We start from the raw sequence: 17520 nt of genomic DNA on the forward strand, positions 1-17520 counted from the left end.
TTCCATCAGAGCTTCTGATCAAGAAGAGGATCATTCATTTAACAAATACTTACTGAGCAATTACTATGTGCCAGGCATGAATCTAAAAACTTTACACGTACCTCTCACTAACTTCTCACCACAACCTTTTGAGGCGGGTGCTGCTATACCCCGTCACACAGGTGATCAAACTGTGAGACTTTAAGTGACTCTCACAAGTCCTCACAACTGCCCGTGGCAGCCAGGATTTGAATTCAGGCAGTCTGGATCCAGAGTCCAGCCTCTTAACCACTACGCCACATTGCCTCCAACCCAGGGGCTTGGTCAGATGAGGACAAGTACGGCCATAGCGTGAATACCATTATAAGTAGCGCCCAGAGATTGGTTTCTAAACACCATTTTCCAGTAAAAAGAACCAAGACTCTTTGGAGAAGTGCAGCCTTTCCTTCCAGGGCTGAAGCAAGGAAAATACAAGTTAATTCTGGAGTATCTTGTGCCAGGTTCTGTGTTCTTTTATATGACGGTCAGTCAGGTGTGGCCACAGGGGGAGATACAGGTGAAGCTCGGGAAAACAAAATGAGCCACAGTCACAGTCCTCGAAACAGGAGTCACAGCATGCCACTTGGAGCCACATGGAAAAGAACCCAGGTGGTCGGGAGGCAGAAGGGGCAGGAGTGAGGGAAGGGCCTGGCCTACCTTTATTGGAATTTGCAGGGAAAGCCAAGGCAGGGCAGGGCGAACAATTTAGGATGGGCTAATTTGAATAATTTGGAGGGCTCTAAGCTGCAGGGATGGCCCCTAGCTGCCTGGCCCCTGGCCCTGGGATGACCAAGGTGGAGGAATATTGCCTCTTGGGGTCACGGGCCAGATAGAGGAGGCCTGGCTCTGGACCGATGGGTTCGCATATGAAAGGCATGCTCCCGGCTGGGCCTTTGCTGTCTCCAAGAATTGGCTGGCCCCAGGAGGGGTAGTATCTCCCCAGCCAGAAAGGTTTTTCAGACGTCAAAACATCACAATGTAAGGCAGGAGAGCAGAGGGCGAAAGGGGTAAGGGGCACACGTGTACCGCGATGGATGGTGATTAGACTCTGGGTGGTGAAGATGACGTAGTTTACACAGAAGTCGAAGTATAGTGATGTACACCTGAAATTTACATGATATTATATATATATTATATACCATATAGTATTGTTATAAACCAATGTTGCCACAATTTAAAAAAAATCACAACATACAGAAAATAAAAATATAAGTAATATAGCCAGAAAGTAAGGAAGTGCTTAGGAAATGATGGATCCCTGTTAAAAGGACACAGGGGCTGGCTTTAAAGGGCTTTCACAGGGCAGATCTGGAACAATTTGAGCACTAGTAACGGATTGTTATTTGTTGAATAAAATAGGAATTCATAAGTTCATAGAGATCTCAATTAATTAAAAGTGTGATGAAAATGCAATATTGACATTGTCTCAAAGTATCTCCCCACAAAACATTTACTATTTGTAAAGGAGAAAAGAGTGACTGGCGAAGCCTGCTGGCCACCGCCTTAACCAAGACATCCAGCTTATCATCGCCAGTAGGGAGACTAACGGATATTGTGACCCCCGATAGGAAGCAAGGAGAACACAGCATCACTGTGGTGCACTTAATGTGGCCCCGGTGATCCCCACCTCCTGGCATTCATGTCCTTGTATAACCCCCTCAACTTGAGTGTGTGACCTGCTTCTGTCAAAGAAGTCAGCAAAGGTGACGGGATGTCGTCCTGTGATCATCTTACACTGGGTAAGTCTCCGTCTTGCTAGCACTCCCTCTAGAGTCTTGCTCTCCTTGCTGACTTTGCAGAAGTGTGAGTTCTACAACCACAAGGAAAGAAATCCTGCCAACAACCCCAGTGAGTTTGGAAGCAGATCCTTCCCCAGGAGAGCCACGAGATGGGAACTCAGCCCTTGACTGCACCTTGATGACGGTCTCTTGGAGCACAAAAGTGTGCCCAACAGTCTCTTGGAGCACTAAAGTGTGCCCGGAGTCTTGACCTGCAGAAACTGTGAGATGATAGATGTGTGTTGTTTTCCCCTGCTAAATTGTGGTGATTTATTGTAGAAAACTAATTTTTTAAAATAGAAAACTAATACAGTCACTTCTATAATATTCCAACCAAAGATGCCTGCGGTCTTCAAACGTCTCAAGGTGATGAAAGTAAGGAAAGACTGAGGAAACTGGCTGGATTGAAAGAGACTGAGGACACACGGCAACTAAGTGTAAGACCCAGTCTTGTATTGGATCCTGGGCCAGAGGGAAAAGCATTGCTCTTAGGGACATTATGGGGAGAGTTGGTGAAATTTGAGTATGGACTATGGATTGGATCACAGCATTGTATAAATACTGAATTTCCTGATTTTAATCATTGTATGGCATTTATACAAGAAAATGATGAAGTGAATATGGTAAAGTGTTCACAATTGGTGAATCTGGATAAACGATATATAGGAATATTTGGCACTTGCAACTTTTCAGCAAATTTGAAATTATTTCAAAATAAAAAGAATTTTAAAATTTTAATGTTATATTTCACCTTAAAATTGTACTAGGAATAGTTCAAAGGACCCTATCACCACTTTGGGAGCCCCAGGGGACTTGGGGACCACAGTCATATAAGGTACTATGTGTCACATAGATATAAAGAGTGTGGATGATACAAAACCTTTTATCACTTTGTATGGGTTTGGTGTGTTGTCAGGAATTTGATGTAAGGACTTGCCCTTTGGGAGTAATTCTTACGTGTTATTCACCCTGGAGCAATCATCTTCGGATCAGTAGGCAGTAAAGTTGACGTGGTGACATGTAGTGGACTCTGTGGGGCACTGCCCAGACCCCCTTCAGGCCTGAGGCCCTGGTTCCCGGTCTGCTGAGGGTGGGCTGGGGGGTTGGCCATCACAGCCGAGCCTCTCCCTGGGAATTGCTCTCAGCCTAAAGAATCTGCCTCACCAAGGGACGGCCCCTCCTGAGGGCAACCCACTTCTAAAGACCCACAAGGAGGAACAGACTAGCCTCCTTGCTTCAACTGGGACAACTCAGAAGGGCCACCCTACTCCAGAGCTCCCTGTGAGATGGGCCGAGGTCCCTGCTGCAACTGTATCAGTACAGCTTCTCCTGTTGCCCAATCCTGCCTCCCGCACTGCCCTCACCGCATGATGATGCCGAAAGCTCTCCCCAGGAGCGCCCTGCAGGCTGGTCTCCGCCCTGAGGCTGTTTCCCAGGTCAGCTGATCTCCAGCACTTGCCTTCTCCGAACCCCCTGGCCAGGCTCCCCAACACAGGGCTGCCCGACCACAGGGCTGCCCCTTCCTTTGGATGCAGATGGAACGCTTCTGACCCACAGTGAGTGTGAATTTTAAAATTCTGATTCTTTTTTTAAACAATATGGCAACAGAATCTGATAGAAAGGAGATATTTCTCAGCCTCTCTCATGCCACCATTTCCTCATTCAGGAAAAACCGATCGCCAGTGATTTTGTTTACTTTAAAATTTTTAAACATGACCAAAATTATACAGAATAACACAATATAAGGCCACGGCAGATCCCCTCACCCAGCTCCAACCATCATCCAAGGGCAATCTCGCTATGTCAGTACCTCGACTGCTCCCTCTCTTCCATGTTCTTTGAAGCATATTCCAGATACCACACTATTTTACTGTAGGTTTTCAGGATGTACCTTTAAAAGAGAAGGACTTTTTAAAAACATAACCACCATAGCATTATGTAAAATATCACAGTTGGTAACAATAAGTCCTTACTATCATCAAATATGCTTCCAGCGTGCAAATTTCCATTTGTCTCATAAATGTTATAAAAGTTGTTTTGCTTCGTTTCTGCAGTTTATATGATAGAATCAAGATCCAGATAAGGTCTACAGACTGTTGTTGGTTGGCATGTTTCCAAAGGGCACCCTCCACCTCTTTTGTTTCCTCCCTTCCAGGTTCTTTGTTGAAGAAAGCTGTAGAGTACCCCACAATCGGGAAAGTATATTGTTTAACACGTTTGTCCGTATTTCCCGTAAATTTCCTGTAAATTGGCAGTCGGACCTGGAGGCCTTGTTAGACTCAAGTTCTTTTTTTGTCAAGACAACATTTTACGTGGGATTGCGTTGTTTCACGGGGAGGCAACTCAGGCCTGGCTGTTTCCTTTTCGGCCTTGCTCCCAGCCTTTGATGGTCAACGCCTAGACAAATAATTCCTTGGGAGCTACCAACAGTTACATTCTATCATTGCATCTTCATTGATTAGCTGCATTACTTTTTAAGAAGTGAAACTTCCCCTTGTCTATTGTTTGGTGACCCAATAGCACAGTTTGAATAAGAAAGTTAGGGTAAATGTGAGATTCTTTTTCTTGGTTTACCAGTATCCAAAATAATGAGGTGGTTCCCAAGCATCCTCCCAGTATGACCAATTAATTTTTATTTCCTTTACTATCACTGTGAACACGGAGTTCATAATGCACTTCAGGGCATTGCGAGTGCTGTCCTTACGGATGCTCAGGATGATGCTCTCTGGTCGGTGGGAGCTTCCTCAGGCTGGAGCCTGAGTCCTGTTGCGTTGGCCCTCGTGGTCTCTGGCAACGTCCTTGCTACCCAAATGACAAGATGTAGCAGACTCATCTTGTACGTTTCCTGCCCTCTAGACCTGGAATCAGTTATTTCTCTAAGCAGCCCTGGATCTTTGTAATGAGAAAAGGTATTTCAAAACCACAATATGGGCTCAAGGAGGCATCCTCACTAATTAAAAAAAAAAAAATCCTATGTTAGGAGAAGGTTGGAAAAGGAATTCTTTCACTGTTCTTTTTATATCCCTCTGTCTTACTTGAATTTTTATCATGTGTATTCATTCTTTTTATTCAATTATGGCATACAAATAATACACAGATTCAGAGCTGAAAAGAAGTCAAAGTAAAATTCTTTCACACCTTTCCTATGCCACTTCCCTGCCAGAGGTAACTACAGTTATCAAGTTACCAATTGGTCAGGAACTCTTCCAAACTTGGTCTTAGACAATAGTCACCTAAATAAGACTAGTCTCCTAAGGGTACCACATTCTGTTTTAATTTGTTTGGATGACTCAAAGAAACAGTAATCTGAGGTAAAAATACAATGGAGAGCAATTTCAACCTTCACTGGGACCCACAAGCAGGGCCCCTGAGTTGCCAGCTGCAGGGCATGCTGTTCCCATGGCAGACTCCAGATTGGTGCCCCTCGATGGTTGCAGCGCACAAGGAGCTGCCCACAGACCAACAGGACAACAAGCAAAGACACAAACATACAAAAAATGACTCTGACACTGTGAAATGATGCTGAACTTTGCTTCTAATGAGACAAATGCAAAATAAAACTACACCAAGATACTACTTTTCATCTCTTGGATTGGCAAAGATTACAGTGCTCCCTGACACACCCTCATTCAAAGCCGGTGGAATGACTATTTCTGGCAATTTGACAAAATGCATTCAGTTACAAATGTATTAGCACTTGCTAATGCAAAACACTTCCTGGAATTTACAAATATATACAAACATACTCGAATGTTTAAAAAATGAAGTATGTGTAAGGCAGGCTTCTTAATGAGGCTGCACAGAAACATTTCGGAGATTCATCAACTTGGATGAGAAAAAAATTGTGTTTTTGTTTTTACTAAATTCTAACTGAAATTGATCATTTCCTTTAATTAGTAGGCAGGAAACCACAATAGTATCAGCCTGTGCCTTTGTTACTGGTAAAAATCTGATCTTTTATGTCATCTTACAGTTGTTGCAGATATTCTAAAATATCATTTATGTTCGTGCATACTTTGAAATTACAGTAGTTATTAGACCCATGCCAGATCTTGTGATTTAATTCATTAATGAATAAGCACATATATTTCTTCTTCTTTTTTTTTTTTATTTGAGGAAGATTAGCCCTGAGCTAACTGCTGCCAATCCTCCTCTTTTCACTGAGGAAGACTGGCCCTGAGCTAACATTCATGCCCATCTTCCTCTACTTTATATGTGGGACGCCTACCACAGCATGGCATGCCAAGTGGTGCCATGTCCGCACCCAGGATCCGAACTGGCGAACCCCAGGCCGCCGAAGCAGAACGAGCGAACTTAACTGCTGCACCACTGGGCCTGCACATATATTTCTAAATAAAAAATATTTTGATAACTATATTTCAGTATCATTGATTTCCTTTTAATCCTAAGGATTTTATTTTATACTCTTGAAAACATTATGGTGAGAAGAAATTCATAGGTTTTAGCGGACTGCCAAAGGTGTGCACCGTACCAAAGAAGTCAAGATAGGGTAATTCATGGTGTCATGTATATAAAAGCGATTGGAAGCAGCCAAAAGGGTGGACTAGCTAAAAAATATTTGTACGTTGCTACGCTGGAATACTCTGCAGCTGCAAAAAAAGAATGGGGAATCATTTATCTAATCAAATGAAACAACATCACAGATATTGACAAGCCAGTAAAGCAGCGTGTAGAAGAATCTGTGTAGGATGATGCCACCTGTATAAAAAGTGAGGGGGGCAAATACGTAATACAAATGTCTATCTGCTTGTATGTGCATAAAACGCCTCCGGAAGATAGACAGGCAGCTGGTAATGTGGTGGCCTCCATGGATGAGAGGTGGGTGGCTGGGGCCTGGAGCGTTAGCGAGACTTTTTCCTGATAAACCTCTCGGTACATTTAAAGATTTGAACCATGTGAATGTATAATCTATTCAAAAATTAAATAAAATCTAACATTTAAAAGCTCCTTACTAGAGTCTGGCAAAGGAATTAGTACACAGTCTCCGCCTGGCCTTGGAACCACAGCCCGCCTTGCAGGGCCCTGAGGGTCTCACCTCTCACCTCTCCTCCGTCCACACCCCCAGCAAAACCCTCTCTCTGAGACTTCTTTGGCTCTTGCCTTTCCTTATACTTTTAGCTTTTCCTCTTCTGGAAGTGAAATTCAGCCTATTCCAGTAAGAGCAAACACACTCCTGTCTTGTCTCCACTTCTGTTGCATCACAAACGCTCACAAATTCAGTCGGCACTGGTGGAATCATTCTTCACGGGCTGTGAAGGGAAGTATGTGAATATTCACAAGTTAAGCATTTTTTGTCTTCAATATTAATTGTGCACATTTTCATCACAGATTTATTTTAAAATGAAGTCTCACTCATAGAATGGAGCAGATTTTAGTTTTGTTATTTACAAGTGGGGCCTAGTTACTACTATTTGTAAGAGAACATAAATATTATGGGATTAGTTTGCTAAAATATTTCTTCTTCCCAACACACCTCTCATGAATTCCCTACTGTTCCCAAAATGGAGCCAAGTTTCAGTATATTGATGACCACACTTGTCCAATTGGTCTTTGGCTATCTAGGGCCTGTTTGTAGGACCAAAGTAAAATATTTTGAAGAAAGCATTAATGCTGAGTTCCGAGTCACAATGGTCAGCATGAGTAATGATTGCCCAAATTATGCCAGTTGCAAAACAATTGGGAGTGTTTATAAATATTTGTTTGGAGCTTTATGATAACAGATGCTGATTCTTCTTGAGATTTGGGTCAGCACAGGGAAGCCGGCTTTATTTTTGGAAAGTATTTTATTTAGAAGAAGACTCGCGGTTCTTTGTACAATAAACAAAACTATAGCATGTTCTGGCCTCAAGAACTCAAACAAGTCATCTAAAACTAAAACATAACATTATTTTTATGGTGCACTCTGGGAAAATATTTGAGATCTCAACAGAAACCTCTAGCTTGTTTTTGAGTTAGAAATGTGTTTTCTTTGGAGTCATGAACAGGAAGAAGAAAACTGGGACAACTGCCAAGGCTCTGTGCTTTGAGCTTTCCACGCTGCAGAGCCAAGCAGTGGCTGGAACTGTGGGGACGTTCAGGGCTGCCAGTGGGTAAGGGGGGAGAGGGGGGACTTTGGGAGGAGGGAGATAAAACTTCCTGTTACTTCTGAAGACCTGTGTAACAAAAGGAATTGTTAAGAAAGAAAAAACTGATATTTCCAGCTCTTTTTTCCACCCATGACACCCAGTACAAAAATCTCCCTAGCTTGCGTTCCCCCGAGGAGAGCATGGAGGTTAAGACTTTGGAGCTGCAGCCACAGAAGCTACCTAGTCGAGGAACGAGGTTAGTTTTCCTCAAGCCGGGGGTGGGCATGTGCACAGGAAGCAGGAAGGGTTTTGGAAGGACATGGCCTTGGGCTCCCTTGCATGTAAGTGCCTGGCAGGAATTATTTTTGGATGCCCGTTAGAGGCTCCCGCTCATAGGAGACCCCGAGGCCCTGCAGGTCTCTGTGGGCCTGTGTTGGGTGGAGGAGCAGACCACCTTCTGGGGCATCTCCACTGCGCCTGGAAAACGCTGCCCGAAGGGTGCCTTGGAGAACTGGTGAGCCACAGCAGACGGAGAAGGTCATAAGGACTCTGCAGGCTTAGGCATCCCAAATACTGGGAAATCCCTGAATGAGCCCCTGAATGGAGGGTAAGAAAGCGCTCTCCGAACATGACTGAGGCTGAAGTTTCTGCCAGTCATGTGGGTGAATGCACAGAACCAATTTCTCCGATTTAGAGAAATGTAGCATTTATACAACAGAAAGTGGCAGAGTGACATTCATACTTGCTACATTGGAAGGATTTATATACAGTCAGGTGTAAAACTCATCTTCCTTCACTACCAGGACTTTCTTGCTAACGCACGTGCACACACACACACACACACTTCCATCAACATCCTGGAAGAAACTGCTTGGGACCAGCTTGCCTCCCCACCCTTTCTTACATATCCTTCAGTCTTCACGTTACCTGTCCCATTAGTCTTCTTTCACTTGTTGGCTTCATTCACTTATTCATTTAATTAATTCTACAGAAAATCTTGAGGGCCTAAATTTTTCCTGTAATTCAAAGTCATAATTCCAGTCTCAAGATGTTCACAGTCTAGAGCATGGTGTTGAGTAGAGAGTGGGAGGGATGAGTTGGGGGGGAAGCAAGAAGCAAGAGCAGTTCATGACCCCAGAAGGAGGACAGAGGACTTTAGCAGTACAGAGCGACAGTTAACCCAGTCTGGAATGAGAGGAGGGGTCAGGCTAAGTTTTTGCAAGAAAATGATGATTTAGCAGATCTTGAGTTTGCAGAGAGTGAGTGGGAACAGGAAGAACAGTCCAGAAGACAGATCAGCCAGGGCATATGCTCGGGGACGTGAAGAATATGGTCTACTCGATGAACCACGGAGACTGGCGTTGTAAAAATGTAAGCTGTAAGAACAACCACACATTCCTTCTGCCTACTGCTGTTTCTGAACAGTATGCTCTGCATACAGCCATGGACCCTCAGCTATTCCTCAACGATTCTGCCCAGTGTGGATGTGTGTAAGAGATAGCAAAGCAAGCAAAATGATTTCTAGCAGCAAAGTAGGAGACTAGATTATTGGGAGAGTTTATCAGACAAATCATACGGAAGTTCTGAAGTCCTCCTGATGTATACGAACAGTCAAAATATGTTAGTCAAATGCTTAGATCCTTGCATTTCTGTACCTAGAGTAAGACTTGTAATATAATGGTTTTCTGAAAATAGCACATATTAGCAGATATTACTGCAACAAGTGTCTTCCCTTATGTGAATGGGTTTTACATATAATTTAGTGCTTGTCAGCCGAAAATAAAATTATTAAATTATTTCACGCATAATTTGGTTACCGATGGTTGAGAAGACACAGAAAGGTTAGCACAGGGCATGGTTTTCCACATAAAGATAAACGCTGTTTTCAGGCTCAATGCAGAACGTCTTCTTCGAAGTAAGATCTTGTCCTTGGCTAATTCTTCCATGCAGACGTGCCTCCTTCCATTCACTCTCCATCTCAAGCCATCTCTCCTTTCAGGAAGTGTCCCAGGAACCAAACTCAGTATGTTTTTAGCAGCTTGCTCATTTTTTCCAAGAAGAAAAAGGAGCATCATTTCTATGGCTGTTTGTTGCACACATGCTGCTTGTCAGGAGTTAATGGACCAAGTAGAGAGATGGAAGAGATGATGAGATTAAGAAACTGTTGCCTCAACTTAGTTTCTCCCCTAAGAAAAAAGTTTTGAAAATTTTGTTCCTTGGGAATAATTTAAGATTTTCAGTCAATGTTCCTTTAAAGCAAGTTTTTGAAGCTTTTGTTTGTACCATGGGCCCCTGTGACAGCCTAGCATTACCTATACTCCTTCTCAGAGTAATGTTTTAAATGCATAAAATAAAACACATAGAATTACAGTTAAAGTAGATTATTTCATAGAAATACAATTACCAAAATCACTTTTAAGACTTCATGATAACATAATATACTTTTTAAAATGTTTTTATTAACACGCTAAGTAATAAAATCTAGCCGCAAGTCTAGTAGCTGCCATATTTTGAAGTGGAGATGAATGTAAAGGATATTTTCAAGATGTCTACAACAATCATGACGTGATAGGAAAATGCCTTTTATTTCTCTCGGTGGCAGCCTCACAGGAACAGTTAATAATTCCTATGCTTGGGAATCTACACTCGCAATTGGGGGAAGCGCTAGAGGTTCAGGAAAATTAAAAAGAGGACTTTTTTCTTCATCTAGATCCACAGACCGCTGAGTTCTGTCTCGGAGCCCAGACAAAGAGCCTTTGTTTTACAGACGCCTGGGATGAGCACGGTGACTCCGTTTCTACTGTTCATAGGGAGGTCACCCTAATGAGACCGATACCCCCAGAATTTATCTTCATTCCCAGTTAGGAGATGTGAGAAGGAAGTTTACTGTTGCATAGTTCCTTTAAACTCTGTATACCTAAACTCTGTATTTACAAAGTGTAAAACACTGTAAACTCATTCCACACTCCTTCCTTAATCCTTCATAATTTCAGAGTTATTTTTTTTAAAAAAAGCTTTAGCCCAAAGACAGCGCAGAAAAACAGAGCCACCGTGAGCCTGCCAGAGGACCCTAGGTCAGCTTCATCTCCTGCGCGACCTTGGTGAGTCCCTTAACTCTGATCCTTGGCTCGCTCGCCATGAAACAGGCGCAGTGATATCCACCTGGCAGTGTTATGGCGAGGTTGAAAGGGGATAGCATCTATGAAATGCTTCACAAGCTATGACGAGCTGCGCAAAGTCCAAAATAAACTCATAGAGGACTGAGTCTCCTCTATGTCTTTTTCTCACTGTTGTACAAGACTGGGGGCCCACTGAAAGGCAAAGTCAAGGATAGCACACGGAGGAAGAAGTGTCCCTGACTTGAGACTGGTACAGAGCATGAGCAAAGTAGAGTGTCCTCTGCCACCGGGGGGTCTCAGAGCTTCTTTCCCTGCTAGTGTATGGCTGTATAACACACCCTGCCCCACCAGCCCCCACAAGAAGAACAGGAAAACCTTTCCAGGTTTGCTCTGATCACCAGTGTAGCCATCCATCCACCCGCTAATAGTCACGGAAGAATGTTAGAAACGGCTTACAGGTGCCAACCAACCAGAATTGTAGAGCCGTCAGGGAGTACAATGGCCTTCTGTTCTGAAATAAATATTTAAGCCTGTAAATATCTGTGGGCATTTTGTGAAGTCCCAGTGCACATTTCTCACTCTTCAGCCTATACTCTGCCAAACTCTGCTAACACTGAAACCATACCCCATTTTATGTGAATGGTTATTATTTTAAGATTTATGCATATCTTTTAGAGAAACATACTGAAGTGTTCTTGGATGAAATGATATGAGGTATAGATAAATTGAGTCTGTCCACCTGTTAACATTTGTTGAAGCTGCCTGATGGGTGCATGAGGTTTTATTATGCTATTCTTTCTACCTTTGTATATGTTCGAATTTTTCCATTATAAAAGTGTTTAAAAGTTTGACCTATAGAAAATAAAAAACAAAGACATTCTGCTTTTACGTTAAATTAGTAGAAATGAATGAATGAATGAATGAAAGTGAATTAGTGTATCAGAAGATTTAAACTCCATCAGGTTCATCCTTAGTTTGTCCTAAAATCTCTCTTATCAATATTGATGTTATTATGTTGCAGATGATAACAATAAACATTACGTTAGGCAGGGAAACACGTAAAGCATGATTTTTTTTTTTTGCTGTCTGCACCTTTTTCAACTAGATGGATCTGACTGACAATGAGCATATCCTCCAGCTCTATCTGTTCAAATATTTGCCAGTCTTTTATAGTAAAAGACTAGAATAGCTTTTATTCTATGTTTATTCTGAAAATGCATAAAGGTGGTCAACAGGGTGATCAATCTAAGGGCCTTGTGTCAAAAATACATAGTATGTGCGGCTGGCCCAGTGGCTTAGTGCTTAAGTTCACGTGCCATGCTTCAGTGGCCCGAGGTTCTCAGGTTCACGTCCCAGGCACAGACTTACACACTGCTCATCAAGCCATGTGTTGGCAGCGTCCCATATACAAAGTAGAGGGAGATTGGCACAGATGTTAGCTCAAGGCCAATCTTCCTCACCAAAATAGACATATATATGTATATATATGTTATGCATTGGATATAGAATTAAAATTCATAATGGAGACACTGTATTATTTCTTGAGTGTTGTATCTCCAATACATGAGCACGTATGGCAGTCTCAGTACTATAAGGATATCTTTTATCAGCAAGTTACAAATGAATCTATTTGAGATAAAATATCTTTACATAAATAATCCACTACTTTATCTCATAACTAATCCATAGATCCATTATAAAAAGGATTATCTCATAAGAACATGAAACTGGTGATTACAGCTTATTAAGGCAACACAGTAAAATGGCAATAACCAATTGACAGACAATCCTAGAAATGAAATTGGGAGAAGGTTAAAAAATGCTCCTCTGGAAGTTCTTCCATTTCTACCTTCCTCAGTACCATTACAATTTTATGTAAGGACAAATACATCACATTTAGGAGTGATTGCTAAAATCAAAAGGAAATGAATAAGTTTCTGCGTGTCATTATTTAAGCTATAAAAAAGGAATATTTATTCCTTCTGTCACTTTTATAATTATCTCTATGAATACATATTTATGAATCTTATTCCATATTTCCATGAAAACTGATCTTAAGATTATATTGTTATGCCATATAATAAAAACTAAAAAATGAATATAGTATTAACTCATATTCTCCCATTCTGTGTTAAAACACACAGCAATAGTGACATGCTACTATGAAGACCAGTTCCTGGTGTGATCAGTCTCTCTTCTCTGAGAACTGAGAAAAGTCTGTCTGTACCACCCAGCTGGCTGATTCATGACTGAAATCGGTAAGCCGCTGGACAGCATGTGCAGGGTCTTACTTGGGTAAATCAATTTAAGGATAGTTGCCCAAGTGTAACTCCTTTTAGGAAATCTAATGAGCCAGAAAGAAATTACAACTTCTATATCTTTATCAAATGCCGACTTGATTCCATTTTGGTTTTCATTGCTTTGATCCAGTTTATCACATAGAAAATGTTCCAAAAGAACTAGTTGGTTTTGCCATGATCTCAATATTTCAATCATGTGTGCATAGCATTCAAGACTGTATTTGCTTGATTCCTTAGAGTGACATTTTGCTCCGCGCAAAAAAAAAAAAAACATGAAGCAAAAACTCAAAAGGAATGTAGTGGGTATACTCCTTACTAAGAATATCTACACTTATGTAACCTTATGTCTTCATAGCCCTTCTAAATTCACAACCAAAACGTTGAGAAAAGGGCTATACGATTGTTACGTTTATTGACCAGAATTGGGCTATTTCATTTGATGCTCAAAACAGAGCAGGTCTTATTGTTACCTGTTCCCATCTTACAATTGGGAAAACCAAGACTCAGGAAGGTCAAATGCCCGGGATGACAGAAAAAGTGGGAGGACCAGAAGCAAACCTCCGTTCCCTGGATCCTAGCACTTTGCCCCTCCTGACACGCCATGCAGTTTCTAAGATGGTTATGAGTGATGATTGACCTTAAATCACTTGTTACCTTTGGAAAGCATTTTTCTCTTTGGATCCCCACCTACCTGGCACCAGCTCTCTGCCAGACTCTTGGAGTCACGATTAACAGGAGGTAACAGGCGGCAGCTTGGCCATCTGCCATGTAGAAAGACTGGATCACCTCCTTTCGGTAAAGGTTTTCCAGGCTCAGATTTGTCAGGCATTCTAAAACCGACAGAAAAACACAGCCACCTCTGAAGCAAATAGAAAAATAAACACCAAATTCAGCATTTTGTGTTCCAAACGAAAACATCATTCTGCAGATAATCAGTTGTTATTTTTAGAAAGAAAGAATAAAATTTCAGCTCTGTTACCAAAACTATGGCCTCATCCATCAGGGACACTGATGCAGAAGCAAGCAGAAACTACCCAAAGTCTGTAGTTCCTATATGACTGAGTAATGCTTGAATAAATACTCGGTTCCCATCACGCAGCTCAGCGTTTAGCTAAGTCCAAACGTACCGCTGCCAACATTTTTAAGTCAATACTGATATCTAAAATAAACACAGGCTGACTAACACACACTGGTACGTTAATGAAAATATATTGTGAAATCGCTCCTTCCCTAGAGAACTGCTTGGACATTTTCTCTGGGTAACTGTTGATTAGTCATAAGAATGATAAGCCCCCTAAACTTTTTAAAAATTAATTCATTCAACAAGCTTTTTTTCTTTCTGAGCACTTACTCTTAAGAACTGTGAAGGGTATGAGATTTTACCCTACTTTCGAGTTAACAAGTTAGCTTGCCGTAGTGCCATAGAAGCTGGCAGAAGTCATGAGCCTCCCAGGTCAGAGACCAAGGACTTGATTGCTTACCACAGTAGCAGCAGGCAGTGTCAGCATTTGAGAGGAACTCCGAGCTTATGGAATCTTTTATACTGAACAGTAAGCATGCCTGCTCATTGCTCCTGAGGGAGACACCTCCTCACTCTTCCAAAGCACTTTCTTATACAAACATCCTTGAAAAGTAGTCCAGAACAAAGGCAGTCAATGACGCTACTCGAAAGGTGTGTAGAGTGTGAGAAGCCCATGGAGAATTGTCTCCCAGCACTTGTTCTCTGCCAGACATTGTGAGAGATGCTAAAGATATGAAGATTAAAAGAGAGAGCATGACATCCAGTTCCTGATGAATCTAGTATTGCTAATAAATTTAACCATGACCTTGAACTCTCAAATTCTGTCCATGGAAACATTGGGAAGTGCAGTTTGTTCAGTATCCCTCCTTAACGTCATTCTTACAACAAAAAAATATTGGTGGAGGATCCACAAGGCAGAGATCTTGTCCTTCAGTCCAACTGGGTTGCTCGTGAAGTGTTAAAGCAGTGAGTGCCAACGAAACAGAGCTAACGCATTGCATTTGCAGTGGAGCGAGATATTTCAGCATTTCCAAAGCAGCCAGTCTGTGGCATAATGAACCAAATGACATACAGGTAAAGGTCAGCGGCAGGGGAAGTAGATAACAGTGTTTAAAGACAGAGGTGAAAGCTGATAGAAAAATATTATGAGGGAAACCTCTCTTAATGGTACTGCTACAACTTTATTATAAAAGAAATGAGAGTGAAGCCACACCAAAATTCAGACCAAACCAGCTGGCTCTAGCAAATGAATCACTGACAAATGACCTTTAAAATATAATTTAGAGGTGAGTTTTTCCATGGGGACTTGAGCATTATCACCAGAATGCATTGAAAAGAGAAGTTTTAAAATTCCGCTGAGAATATGCAGTCTGAGCCTCCGAAAAAGACATAAACATTCTATCCAAATCATTTCAACTTCGGTTAGTTCTTTATAATGACACTTCTCATTAAGATGATCCAGTTCTCTTTATTCAGACTTTGTTTTTCCCAAGCAACTTTTCAATAATGATTCAGCTTCTCAGGCTGACTTTCCCATAAGTGAGAGAAAATACTGACCTGAGAAGATGAATGTTTCAGACTCCTTAATATCTCCATTTTTTTCCACTCCAAATTAGTTAACTGACAATCTGGTTTATCAACCAGGCTCTTGTGAATTTAGTTAGTGCAAGCCAGTTTCATCAGAGTCTGATTTCCCCTGAATAACATGAAAAAATTAATGGAGTTTTTGAAAATGCAGACATACCATCAAAAAATACTTATATTCATCACTGGGCTCATGCTGGGGCCCTCTGGTCAATATATGCATTCTACAAGACTGAATGATCAACCAACTGGCTTTTTTCCCTTTAACATCTTTTCAGTGTAAAAATGAGTCCATCTGCCCTTTTCCTTTGGCTTTTCCATAAAAGTTAAAGTTTAAGAACCTGTTGAAGTGCTACCTATGGTCCTTAGCACACAACACATTTCCTACCCTTGAGTGCTATCTATCAGCTAATATTTTCTTGGGCTACCCGTAACAACGACAATTTCCAAACCATTTGGTATACAGTCACGTCTGTTCGTCTTTGATCTATCAGAGGTATTTCCTCTAAGATTATATGTGTGTGAGTGTGTGTGTGTGTGTGTATAATGATTTTGGGACATAGTGGGATACAATTGGATAACAAAGGCCTGAATGCATGGAAGCACAACGTGTGTTTAGACAATTTAAATCCATTTAATTATGATGATGTGATTATCCCCAAATTAGTTTATCATTCCAAAATATTTGAATTACTTCACGCTTAGGAAATAAGTTCAGTTTCCCAGTGTCTCAGGCACTTTTCCTACCAATATTGCCTCCACTGTACTTTGACTGTGGGTAAAGGGCTGTGAGGGAGCCTTCACATCTCCCTATTTAGAGGCGTTCAGTGTTCTGAGGCCCTTAGGAAGAGCAGATTATGAAAGTCATGAAATTTAACCACTGTGAAAAAAAAAGTAGTAACATGCTATTTATAATATCTGCTGACTGTGTCTGAGGGAGTTACTCTGCTAAGTGCAATGCGGGAGAGAGGTGGGGTTCAGGAGGGAAGGTATGAGAAGACCTAGTGACCTCTACATGAGAACCCACCCAGCCAACGCCTATGCTCACCCTTAGCAAGATTTTCAGAGCAAAACTTCCTTGGATGTGTAAGGAGGAAGGAAGGAAAACTATATTGGAGTCAAATTTGCTTCTCTATGCTTTTTTCTTGGGTCCCCATCAGCCGTCAGCAGGTGCTTGTCTTTTCCCCATTGTCAAAATACCCTCAGTAATGAGAGAAGTAGAAGGCGGACCGCCCGGATCGGCTGAAAAGCCATAAGCCAATCAGCTCAGGCAGGGAGAGTGTGGGCATTTTTTTTGCAGAGGGATTAGATGTGTGCGTGGAGGGCAGGGGTCCGGTGTCTACCCCTGAATGGAGTTTCCAAAAGTCACTCTGTATTAAAAACAAATTTTTAACGCAAAAGTTGCACATCTTAAAAGGTTTAACGTCTTTAAGGAACTACTTTGACGTGGCATTTGCAAAAGTCACGATACAAAGATGAGACAGGAAAGAGGGTGAAGAGGAGCCTAGGACTGTGGAGAAGGGTGACGTCTTGATTGAGCTTTACCTATTTTGCTCCCCAACCCTAGGCTCCGCCTCGCTTTCCAGCCGGGCCCTGCCCCCAGCGTGGCACCCC

At 41.8% G+C, this 17520-nt stretch overlaps 1 long non-coding RNA gene across 1 annotated transcript; it reads right to left on the reverse strand.

The window, feature by feature from the left end:
• Positions 1-6192: 6192 nt before the first annotated feature.
• Positions 6193-14375, reverse strand: LOC124236543 (uncharacterized). Its single transcript, XR_006887780.1, has 3 exons — positions 14281-14375; positions 13993-14160; positions 6193-7066 (listed from the first exon to the last, which is right to left on the reverse strand). It is a non-coding gene; the product is annotated as an uncharacterized LOC124236543 (long non-coding RNA).
• Positions 14376-17520: the final 3145 nt, after the last annotated feature.

The sequence above is a fragment of the Equus quagga genome, chromosome 1, assembly GCF_021613505.1.
Source record: "Equus quagga isolate Etosha38 chromosome 1, UCLA_HA_Equagga_1.0, whole genome shotgun sequence".
Taxonomy (NCBI): Eukaryota; Metazoa; Chordata; class Mammalia; order Perissodactyla; family Equidae; genus Equus; species Equus quagga.